This window comes from Brachyhypopomus gauderio, chromosome 1 (genome assembly GCF_052324685.1).
Source record: "Brachyhypopomus gauderio isolate BG-103 chromosome 1, BGAUD_0.2, whole genome shotgun sequence".
NCBI classification, from domain to species: Eukaryota; Metazoa; Chordata; class Actinopteri; order Gymnotiformes; family Hypopomidae; genus Brachyhypopomus; species Brachyhypopomus gauderio.
In genome coordinates this window covers 36,332,874-36,343,637 of record NC_135211.1, presented here as the reverse complement: position 1 = coordinate 36,343,637, position 10,764 = coordinate 36,332,874, and the positions used below count along the sequence as shown (strand labels likewise).

General features: G+C 41.9%; 16 non-coding genes across 16 annotated transcripts; 8 read left to right on the top strand and 8 right to left on the bottom strand.

The window, feature by feature from the left end:
* Positions 1-275: 275 nt before the first annotated feature.
* trnaw-cca (transfer RNA tryptophan (anticodon CCA)) lies at positions 276-347 on the bottom strand. Its single transcript has one exon. It is a non-coding gene; the product is annotated as a tRNA-Trp (tRNA).
* An 817-nt stretch (positions 348-1,164) lies between these two features.
* On the top strand, positions 1,165-1,236 carry trnag-ucc (transfer RNA glycine (anticodon UCC)). The gene has a single exon. It is a non-coding gene; the product is annotated as a tRNA-Gly (tRNA).
* A 351-nt stretch (positions 1,237-1,587) lies between these two features.
* trnaw-cca (transfer RNA tryptophan (anticodon CCA)) lies at positions 1,588-1,659 on the bottom strand. Its single transcript has one exon. It is a non-coding gene; the product is annotated as a tRNA-Trp (tRNA).
* An 815-nt stretch (positions 1,660-2,474) lies between these two features.
* Positions 2,475-2,546, top strand: trnag-ucc (transfer RNA glycine (anticodon UCC)). The gene has a single exon. It is a non-coding gene; the product is annotated as a tRNA-Gly (tRNA).
* Positions 2,547-2,899: 353 nt separating this feature from the next.
* On the bottom strand, positions 2,900-2,971 carry trnaw-cca (transfer RNA tryptophan (anticodon CCA)). The gene has a single exon. It is a non-coding gene; the product is annotated as a tRNA-Trp (tRNA).
* An 815-nt stretch (positions 2,972-3,786) lies between these two features.
* On the top strand, positions 3,787-3,858 carry trnag-ucc (transfer RNA glycine (anticodon UCC)). Its single transcript has one exon. It is a non-coding gene; the product is annotated as a tRNA-Gly (tRNA).
* A 352-nt stretch (positions 3,859-4,210) lies between these two features.
* On the bottom strand, positions 4,211-4,282 carry trnaw-cca (transfer RNA tryptophan (anticodon CCA)). Its single transcript has one exon. It is a non-coding gene; the product is annotated as a tRNA-Trp (tRNA).
* An 815-nt stretch (positions 4,283-5,097) lies between these two features.
* trnag-ucc (transfer RNA glycine (anticodon UCC)) lies at positions 5,098-5,169 on the top strand. Its single transcript has one exon. It is a non-coding gene; the product is annotated as a tRNA-Gly (tRNA).
* A 352-nt stretch (positions 5,170-5,521) lies between these two features.
* Positions 5,522-5,593, bottom strand: trnaw-cca (transfer RNA tryptophan (anticodon CCA)). The gene has a single exon. It is a non-coding gene; the product is annotated as a tRNA-Trp (tRNA).
* Positions 5,594-6,408: 815 nt separating this feature from the next.
* Positions 6,409-6,480, top strand: trnag-ucc (transfer RNA glycine (anticodon UCC)). Its single transcript has one exon. It is a non-coding gene; the product is annotated as a tRNA-Gly (tRNA).
* Positions 6,481-6,832: 352 nt separating this feature from the next.
* On the bottom strand, positions 6,833-6,904 carry trnaw-cca (transfer RNA tryptophan (anticodon CCA)). The gene has a single exon. It is a non-coding gene; the product is annotated as a tRNA-Trp (tRNA).
* Positions 6,905-7,719: 815 nt separating this feature from the next.
* On the top strand, positions 7,720-7,791 carry trnag-ucc (transfer RNA glycine (anticodon UCC)). Its single transcript has one exon. It is a non-coding gene; the product is annotated as a tRNA-Gly (tRNA).
* Positions 7,792-8,143: 352 nt separating this feature from the next.
* On the bottom strand, positions 8,144-8,215 carry trnaw-cca (transfer RNA tryptophan (anticodon CCA)). The gene has a single exon. It is a non-coding gene; the product is annotated as a tRNA-Trp (tRNA).
* Positions 8,216-9,030: 815 nt separating this feature from the next.
* trnag-ucc (transfer RNA glycine (anticodon UCC)) lies at positions 9,031-9,102 on the top strand. The gene has a single exon. It is a non-coding gene; the product is annotated as a tRNA-Gly (tRNA).
* A 352-nt stretch (positions 9,103-9,454) lies between these two features.
* trnaw-cca (transfer RNA tryptophan (anticodon CCA)) lies at positions 9,455-9,526 on the bottom strand. The gene has a single exon. It is a non-coding gene; the product is annotated as a tRNA-Trp (tRNA).
* An 815-nt stretch (positions 9,527-10,341) lies between these two features.
* On the top strand, positions 10,342-10,413 carry trnag-ucc (transfer RNA glycine (anticodon UCC)). Its single transcript has one exon. It is a non-coding gene; the product is annotated as a tRNA-Gly (tRNA).
* The last annotated feature ends 351 nt before the right edge of the window (positions 10,414-10,764 follow it).

The following is a 10,764-nucleotide window of genomic DNA, read 5'->3' as shown; positions in this document are numbered from 1 at the left end:
GCTCATGTTTTACAGATTGCTCCTGCTTTTTACCTTCAGAGATAACTCATGCAATACAGAACGATATAGGAGTCAACACCTTCAAAAACACTGTGCTTTAATATGTTCTGGTTACATTGACACCTTACTCACAGCTGCACAGATGACCGTGACTCTTACATCGTTTTTAAATGAAGTGATACAAAGCGTTGTTATTTCTCAAAATCAGAACGAGGCCAAAGAGACCTGCATGCTGAAGCTGCGGCCCCATTTTCATGTTGCTTTAAAGAAGCTTTTGACCCCGACGTGATTTGAACACGTAACCTTCTGATCTGGAGTCAGACGCGCTACCGTTGCGCCACGAGGTCTAATACGTAGAAGTCTAGCTAAAAAAAATGGAACAAGGCAGTCAGATGTTTTAGTTCAATAGCTCTTCCAATGTATTTTGATTTTTTTCATTCCCTCTCGTCTGCCTTAAAAGTTTCACCAATTCAAGAGGAGAGTAATGGTGAGGGAAGAACGTACCAAAGGGAGGGAATCTTCAGGCAGAATCCCTGAGCTCTCTGCTTTCTTCTCAACCTGAGTAGTCTATGCATGATTCTGTGTTAGTATCTGTCGATTCGGCCCTTGAAAGGCAATACAGCTAAAGGTAACTTTTCTTGTTTATCATGCACCTGAGATGTAACAAAACGGAGGACCTTTCAAGAAAGGCTCTTGAGCAGAGTTACTTCAGAAAGTGAAGTAACGAAAAGAAAAACTTTCTCATGTTACAATAGATTGGTGAGTGTGAAGAATAGCATCAAGTTAAAGACCTGGCAAGATTGGAACGAAGATGAGAAGAAAGTAAATGTGTTTTAGTTTAGTTTCTTATTTTTCCATGAGTATTCAAGTCTTAGTGACTACATAAAGTTTTGATTCTTCAGTTTGCGTTGAAGACAACCATTGATTGGACCTTACGGACTGTCAGCGGAAGTCCATTCCACCACCTTGTGGACTGACAGAGAAGATTCTTGTTGCATGTCTTGTCGGCATCTTGAAGGGATGGTGGCACGAATAAAGCAATAATAGAGGCTTAAAGGCAGCCAGGTGCTGTAGTGGCTTGATAAGTGCTTTTATGCATGTGAGAAGCGATCCAGTTATGGGAGACTGCAATGGCCAAGATGCAAGGTAAAGAGACATATGTAGGTGTTGGTGGTATAGTGGTGAGCATAGCTGCCTTCCAAGCAGTTGACCCGGGTTCGATTCCCGGCCAACGCATCTCATTATACATGGATACCTGATGTTATTCACAAAACGTGGTACTTTGCCACTCACGTTTATTGATGGCAACCAAAGCTCATGTTTTACAGATTGCTCCTGCTTTTTACCTTCAGAGATAACTCATGCAATACAGAACGATATAGGAGTCAACACCTTCAAAAACACTGTGCTTTAATATGTTCTGGTTACATTGACACCTTACTCACAGCTGCACAGATGACCGTGACTCTTACATCGTTTTTAAATGAAGTGATACAAAGCGTTGTTATTTCTCAAAATCAGAACGAGGCAAAGAGACCTGCATGCTGAAGCTGCGGCCCCATTTTCATGTTGCTTTAAAGAAGCTTTTGACCCCGACGTGATTTGAACACGTAACCTTCTGATCTGGAGTCAGACGCGCTACCGTTGCGCCACGAGGTCTAATACGTAGAAGTCTAGCTAAAAAAATGGAACAAGGCAGTCAGATGTTTTAGTTCAATAGCTCTTCCAATGTATTTTGATTTTTTTCATTCCCTCTCGTCTGCCTTAAAGTTTCACCAATTCAAGAGGAGAGTAATGGTGAGGGAAGAACGTACCAAAGGGAGGGAATCTTCAGGCAGAATCCCTGAGCTCTCTGCTTTCTTCTCAACCTGAGTAGTCTATGCATGATTCTGTGTTAGTATCTGTCGATTCGGCCCTTGAAAGGCAATACAGCTAAAGGTAACTTTTCTTGTTTATCATGCACCTGAGATGTAACAAAACGGAGGACCTTTCAAGAAAGGCTCTTGAGCAGAGTTACTTCAGAAAGTGAAGTAACGAAAAGAAAAACTTTCTCATGTTACAATAGATTGGTGAGTGTGAAGAATAGCATCAAGTTAAAGACCTGGCAAGATTGGAACGAAGATGAGAAGAAAGTAAATGTGTTTTAGTTTAGTTTCTTATTTTTCCATGAGTATTCAAGTCTTAGTGACTACATAAAGTTTTGATTCTTCAGTTTGCGTTGAAGACAACCATTGATTGGACCTTACGGACTGTCAGCGGAAGTCCATTCCACCACCTTGTGGACTGACAGAGAAGATTCTTGTTGCATGTCTTGTCGGCATCTTGAAGGGATGGTGGCACGAATAAAGCAATAATAGAGGCTTAAAGGCAGCCAGGTGCTGTAGTGGCTTGATAAGTGCTTTTATGCATGTGAGAAGCGATCCAGTTATGGGAGACTGCAATGGCCAAGATGCAAGGTAAAGAGACATATGTAGGTGTTGGTGGTATAGTGGTGAGCATAGCTGCCTTCCAAGCAGTTGACCCGGGTTCGATTCCCGGCCAACGCATCTCATTATACATGGATACCTGATGTTATTCACAAAACGTGGTACTTTGCCACTCACGTTTATTGATGGCAACCAAAGCTCATGTTTTACAGATTGCTCCTGCTTTTTACCTTCAGAGATAACTCATGCAATACAGAACGATATAGGAGTCAACACCTTCAAAAACACTGTGCTTTAATATGTTCTGGTTACATTGACACCTTACTCACAGCTGCACAGATGACCGTGACTCTTACATCGTTTTTAAATGAAGTGATACAAAGCGTTGTTATTTCTCAAAATCAGAACGAGGCCAAAGAGACCTGCATGCTGAAGCTGCGGCCCCCATTTTCATGTTGCTTTAAAGAAGCTTTTGACCCCGACGTGATTTGAACACGTAACCTTCTGATCTGGAGTCAGACGCGCTACCGTTGCGCCACGAGGTCTAATACGTAGAAGTCTAGCTAAAAAAATGGAACAAGGCAGTCAGATGTTTTAGTTCAATAGCTCTTCCAATGTATTTTGATTTTTTTCATTCCCTCTCGTCTGCCTTAAAGTTTCACCAATTCAAGAGGAGAGTAATGGTGAGGGAAGAACGTACCAAAGGGAGGGAATCTTCAGGCAGAATCCCTGAGCTCTCTGCTTTCTTCTCAACCTGAGTAGTCTATGCATGATTCTGTGTTAGTATCTGTCGATTCGGCCCTTGAAAGGCAATACAGCTAAAGGTAACTTTTCTTGTTTATCATGCACCTGAGATGTAACAAAACGGAGGACCTTTCAAGAAAGGCTCTTGAGCAGAGTTACTTCAGAAAGTGAAGTAACGAAAAGAAAAACTTTCTCATGTTACAATAGATTGGTGAGTGTGAAGAATAGCATCAAGTTAAAGACCTGGCAAGATTGGAACGAAGATGAGAAGAAAGTAAATGTGTTTTAGTTTAGTTTCTTATTTTTCCATGAGTATTCAAGTCTTAGTGACTACATGAAGTTTTGATTCTTCAGTTTGCGTTGAAGACAACCATTGATTGGACCTTACGGACTGTCAGCGGAAGTCCATTCCACCACCTTGTGGACTGACAGAGAAGATTCTTGTTGCATGTCTTGTCGGCATCTTGAAGGGATGGTGGCACGAATAAAGCAATAATAGAGGCTTAAAGGCAGCCAGGTGCTGTAGTGGCTTGATAAGTGCTTTTATGCATGTGAGAAGCGATCCAGTTATGGGAGACTGCAATGGCCAAGATGCAAGGTAAAGAGACCTATGTAGGCGTTGGTGGTATAGTGGTGAGCATAGCTGCCTTCCAAGCAGTTGACCCGGGTTCGATTCCCGGCCAACGCATCTCATTATACATGGATACCTGATGTTATTCACAAAACGTGGTACTTTGCCACTCACGTTTATTGATGGCAACCAAAGCTCATGTTTTACAGATTGCTCCTGCTTTTTACCTTCAGAGATAACTCATGCAATACAGAACGATATAGGAGTCAACACCTTCAAAAACACTGTGCTTTAATATGTTCTGGTTACATTGACACCTTACTCACAGCTGCACAGATGACCGTGACTCTTACATCGTTTTTAAATGAAGTGATACAAAGCGTTGTTATTTCTCAAAATCAGAATGAGGCCAAAGAGACCTGCATGCTGAAGCTGCGGCCCCATTTTCATGTTGCTATAAAGAAGCTTTTGACCCCGACGTGATTTGAACACGTAACCTTCTGATCTGGAGTCAGACGCGCTACCGTTGCGCCACGAGGTCTAATACGTAGAAGTCTAGCTAAAATAATGGAACAAGGCAGTCAGATGTTTTAGTTCAATAGCTCTTCCAATGTATTTTGATTTTTTTCATTCCCTCTCGTCTGCCTTAAAGTTTCACCAATTCAAGAGGAGAGTAATGGTGAGGGAAGAACGTACCAAAGGGAGGGAATCTTCAGGCAGAATCCCTGAGCTCTCTGCTTTCTTCTCAACCTGAGTAGTCTATGCATGATTCTGTGTTAGTATCTGTCGATTCGGCCCTTGAAAGGCAATACAGCTAAAGGTAACTTTTCTTGTTTATCATGCACCTGAGATGTAACAAAACGGAGGACCTTTCAAGAAAGGCTCTTGAGCAGAGTTACTTCAGAAAGTGAAGTAACGAAAAGAAAAACATTCTCATGTTACAAAAGATTGGTGAGTGTGAAGAATAGCATCAAGTTAAAGACCTGGCAAGATTGGAACGAAGATGAGAAGAAAGTAAATGTGTTTTAGTTTAGTTTCTTATTTTTCCATGAGTATTCAAGTCTTAGTGACTACATGAAGTTTTGATTCTTCAGTTTGCGTTGAAGACAACCATTGATTGGACCTTACGGACTGTCAGCGGAAGTCCATTCCACCACCTTGTGGACTGACAGAGAAGATTCTTGTTGCATGTCTTGTCGGCATCTTGAAGGGATGGTGGCACGAATAAAGCAATAATAGAGGCTCAAAGGCAGCCAGGTGCTGTAGTGGCTTGATAAGTGCTTTTATGCATGTGAGAATCGATCCAGTTATGGGAGACTGCAATGGCCAAGATGCAAGGTAAAGAGACATATGTAGGTGTTGGTGGTATAGTGGTGAGCATAGCTGCCTTCCAAGCAGTTGACCCGGGTTCGATTCCCGGCCAACGCATCTCATTATACATGGATACCTGATGTTATTCACAAAACGTGGTACTTTGCCACTCACGTTTATTGATGGCAACCAAAGCTCATGTTTTACAGATTGCTCCTGCTTTTTACCTTCAGAGATAACTCATGCAATACAGAACGATATAGGAGTCAACACCTTCAAAAACACTGTGCTTTAATATGTTCTGGTTACATTGACACCTTACTCACAGCTGCACAGATGACCGTGACTCTTACATCGTTTTTAAATGAAGTGATACAAAGCGTTGTTATTTCTCAAAATCAGAACGAGGCCAAAGAGACCTGCATGCTGAAGCTGCGGCCCCATTTTCATGTTGCTTTAAAGAAGCTTTTGACCCCGACGTGATTTGAACACGTAACCTTCTGATCTGGAGTCAGACGCGCTACCGTTGCGCCACGAGGTCTAATACGTAGAAGTCTAGCTAAAAAAATGGAACAAGGCAGTCAGATGTTTTAGTTCAATAGCTCTTCCAATGTATTTTGATTTTTTTCATTCCCTCTCGTCTGCCTTAAAGTTTCACCAATTCAAGAGGAGAGTAATGGTGAGGGAAGAACGTACCAAAGGGAGGGAATCTTCAGGCAGAATCCCTGAGCTCTCTGCTTTCTTCTCAACCTGAGTAGTCTATGCATGATTCTGTGTTAGTATCTGTCGATTCGGCCCTTGAAAGGCAATACAGCTAAAGGTAACTTTTCTTGTTTATCATGCACCTGAGATGTAACAAAACGGAGGACCTTTCAAGAAAGGCTCTTGAGCAGAGTTACTTCAGAAAGTGAAGTAACGAAAAGAAAAACTTTCTCATGTTACAATAGATTGGTGAGTGTGAAGAATAGCATCAAGTTAAAGACCTGGCAAGATTGGAACGAAGATGAGAAGAAAGTAAATGTGTTTTAGTTTAGTTTCTTATTTTTCCATGAGTATTCAAGTCTTAGTGACTACATAAAGTTTTGATTCTTCAGTTTGCGTTGAAGACAACCATTGATTGGACCTTACGGACTGTCAGCGGAAGTCCATTCCACCACCTTGTGGACTGACAGAGAAGATTCTTGTTGCATGTCTTGTCGGCATCTTGAAGGGATGGTGGCACGAATAAAGCAATAATAGAGGCTTAAAGGCAGCCAGGTGCTGTAGTGGCTTGATAAGTGCTTTTATGCATGTGAGAAGCGATCCAGTTATGGGAGACTGCAATGGCCAAGATGCAAGGTAAAGAGACATATGTAGGTGTTGGTGGTATAGTGGTGAGCATAGCTGCCTTCCAAGCAGTTGACCCGGGTTCGATTCCCGGCCAACGCATCTCATTATACATGGATACCTGATGTTATTCACAAAACGTGGTACTTTGCCACTCACGTTTATTGATGGCAACCAAAGCTCATGTTTTACAGATTGCTCCTGCTTTTTACCTTCAGAGATAACTCATGCAATACAGAACGATATAGGAGTCAACACCTTCAAAAACACTGTGCTTTAATATGTTCTGGTTACATTGACACCTTACTCACAGCTGCACAGATGACCGTGACTCTTACATCGTTTTTAAATGAAGTGATACAAAGCGTTGTTATTTCTCAAAATCAGAACGAGGCCAAAGAGACCTGCATGCTGAAGCTGCGGCCCCATTTTCATGTTGCTTTAAAGAAGCTTTTGACCCCGACGTGATTTGAACACGTAACCTTCTGATCTGGAGTCAGACGCGCTACCGTTGCGCCACGAGGTCTAATACGTAGAAGTCTAGCTAAAAAAATGGAACAAGGCAGTCAGATGTTTTAGTTCAATAGCTCTTCCAATGTATTTTGATTTTTTTCATTCCCTCTCGTCTGCCTTAAAGTTTCACCAATTCAAGAGGAGAGTAATGGTGAGGGAAGAACGTACCAAAGGGAGGGAATCTTCAGGCAGAATCCCTGAGCTCTCTGCTTTCTTCTCAACCTGAGTAGTCTATGCATGATTCTGTGTTAGTATCTGTCGATTCGGCCCTTGAAAGGCAATACAGCTAAAGGTAACTTTTCTTGTTTATCATGCACCTGAGATGTAACAAAACGGAGGACCTTTCAAGAAAGGCTCTTGAGCAGAGTTACTTCAGAAAGTGAAGTAACGAAAAGAAAAACTTTCTCATGTTACAATAGATTGGTGAGTGTGAAGAATAGCATCAAGTTAAAGACCTGGCAAGATTGGAACGAAGATGAGAAGAAAGTAAATGTGTTTTAGTTTAGTTTCTTATTTTTCCATGAGTATTCAAGTCTTAGTGACTACATAAAGTTTTGATTCTTCAGTTTGCGTTGAAGACAACCATTGATTGGACCTTACGGACTGTCAGCGGAAGTCCATTCCACCACCTTGTGGACTGACAGAGAAGATTCTTGTTGCATGTCTTGTCGGCATCTTGAAGGGATGGTGGCACGAATAAAGCAATAATAGAGGCTTAAAGGCAGCCAGGTGCTGTAGTGGCTTGATAAGTGCTTTTATGCATGTGAGAAGCGATCCAGTTATGGGAGACTGCAATGGCCAAGATGCAAGGTAAAGAGACATATGTAGGTGTTGGTGGTATAGTGGTGAGCATAGCTGCCTTCCAAGCAGTTGACCCGGGTTCGATTCCCGGCCAACGCATCTCATTATACATGGATACCTGATGTTATTCACAAAACGTGGTACTTTGCCACTCACGTTTATTGATGGCAACCAAAGCTCATGTTTTACAGATTGCTCCTGCTTTTTACCTTCAGAGATAACTCATGCAATACAGAACGATATAGGAGTCAACACCTTCAAAAACACTGTGCTTTAATATGTTCTGGTTACATTGACACCTTACTCACAGCTGCACAGATGACCGTGACTCTTACATCGTTTTTAAATGAAGTGATACAAAGCGTTGTTATTTCTCAAAATCAGAACGAGGCCAAAGAGACCTGCATGCTGAAGCTGCGGCCCCATTTTCATGTTGCTTTAAAGAAGCTTTTGACCCCGACGTGATTTGAACACGTAACCTTCTGATCTGGAGTCAGACGCGCTACCGTTGCGCCACGAGGTCTAATACGTAGAAGTCTAGCTAAAAAAATGGAACAAGGCAGTCAGATGTTTTAGTTCAATAGCTCTTCCAATGTATTTTGATTTTTTTCATTCCCTCTCGTCTGCCTTAAAGTTTCACCAATTCAAGAGGAGAGTAATGGTGAGGGAAGAACGTACCAAAGGGAGGGAATCTTCAGGCAGAATCCCTGAGCTCTCTGCTTTCTTCTCAACCTGAGTAGTCTATGCATGATTCTGTGTTAGTATCTGTCGATTCGGCCCTTGAAAGGCAATACAGCTAAAGGTAACTTTTCTTGTTTATCATGCACCTGAGATGTAACAAAACGGAGGACCTTTCAAGAAAGGCTCTTGAGCAGAGTTACTTCAGAAAGTGAAGTAACGAAAAGAAAAACTTTCTCATGTTACAATAGATTGGTGAGTGTGAAGAATAGCATCAAGTTAAAGACCTGGCAAGATTGGAACGAAGATGAGAAGAAAGTAAATGTGTTTTAGTTTAGTTTCTTATTTTTCCATGAGTATTCAAGTCTTAGTGACTACATGAAGTTTTGATTCTTCAGTTTGCGTTGAAGACAACCATTGATTGGACCTTACGGACTGTCAGCGGAAGTCCATTCCACCACCTTGTGGACTGACAGAGAAGATTCTTGTTGCATGTCTTGTCGGCATCTTGAAGGGATGGTGGCACGAATAAAGCAATAATAGAGGCTTAAAGGCAGCCAGGTGCTGTAGTGGCTTGATAAGTGCTTTTATGCATGTGAGAAGCGATCCAGTTATGGGAGACTGCAATGGCCAAGATGCAAGGTAAAGAGACCTATGTAGGCGTTGGTGGTATAGTGGTGAGCATAGCTGCCTTCCAAGCAGTTGACCCGGGTTCGATTCCCGGCCAACGCATCTCATTATACATGGATACCTGATGTTATTCACAAAACGTGGTACTTTGCCACTCACGTTTATTGATGGCAACCAAAGCTCATGTTTTACAGATTGCTCCTGCTTTTTACCTTCAGAGATAACTCATGCAATACAGAACGATATAGGAGTCAACACCTTCAAAAACACTGTGCTTTAATATGTTCTGGTTACATTGACACCTTACTCACAGCTGCACAGATGACCGTGACTCTTACATCGTTTTTAAATGAAGTGATACAAAGCGTTGTTATTTCTCAAAATCAGAATGAGGCCAAAGAGACCTGCATGCTGAAGCTGCGGCCCCATTTTCATGTTGCTATAAAGAAGCTTTTGACCCCGACGTGATTTGAACACGTAACCTTCTGATCTGGAGTCAGACGCGCTACCGTTGCGCCACGAGGTCTAATACGTAGAAGTCTAGCTAAAATAATGGAACAAGGCAGTCAGATGTTTTAGTTCAATAGCTCTTCCAATGTATTTTGATTTTTTTCATTCCCTCTCGTCTGCCTTAAAGTTTCACCAATTCAAGAGGAGAGTAATGGTGAGGGAAGAACGTACCAAAGGGAGGGAATCTTCAGGCAGAATCCCTGAGCTCTCTGCTTTCTTCTCAACCTGAGTAGTCTATGCATGATTCTGTGTTAGTATCTGTCGATTCGGCCCTTGAAAGGCAATACAGCTAAAGGTAACTTTTCTTGTTTATCATGCACCTGAGATGTAACAAAACGGAGGACCTTTCAAGAAAGGCTCTTGAGCAGAGTTACTTCAGAAAGTGAAGTAACGAAAAGAAAAACATTCTCATGTTACAAAAGATTGGTGAGTGTGAAGAATAGCATCAAGTTAAAGACCTGGCAAGATTGGAACGAAGATGAGAAGAAAGTAAATGTGTTTTAGTTTAGTTTCTTATTTTTCCATGAGTATTCAAGTCTTAGTGACTACATGAAGTTTTGATTCTTCAGTTTGCGTTGAAGACAACCATTGATTGGACCTTACGGACTGTCAGCGGAAGTCCATTCCACCACCTTGTGGACTGACAGAGAAGATTCTTGTTGCATGTCTTGTCGGCATCTTGAAGGGATGGTGGCACGAATAAAGCAATAATAGAGGCTCAAAGGCAGCCAGGTGCTGTAGTGGCTTGATAAGTGCTTTTATGCATGTGAGAATCGATCCAGTTATGGGAGACTGCAATGGCCAAGATGCAAGGTAAAGAGACATATGTAGGTGTTGGTGGTATAGTGGTGAGCATAGCTGCCTTCCAAGCAGTTGACCCGGGTTCGATTCCCGGCCAACGCATCTCATTATACATGTATACCTGATGTTATTCACAAAACGTGGTACTTTGCCACTCACGTTTATTGATGGCAACCAAAGCTCATGTTTTACAGATTGCTCCTGCTTTTTACCTTCAGAGATAACTCATGCAATACAGAACGATATAGGAGTCAACACCTTCAAAAACACTGTGCTTTAATATGTTCTGGTTACATTGACACCTTACTCACAGCTGCACAGATGACCGTGACTCTTACATCGTTTTTAAATGAAGTGATACAAAGCGTTGTTATTTCTCAAAATCAGAATGAGGCCAAAGAGACCTGCATGCTGAAGCTGCGGCCCCATTTTCATGTTGCTATAAAGATGCTT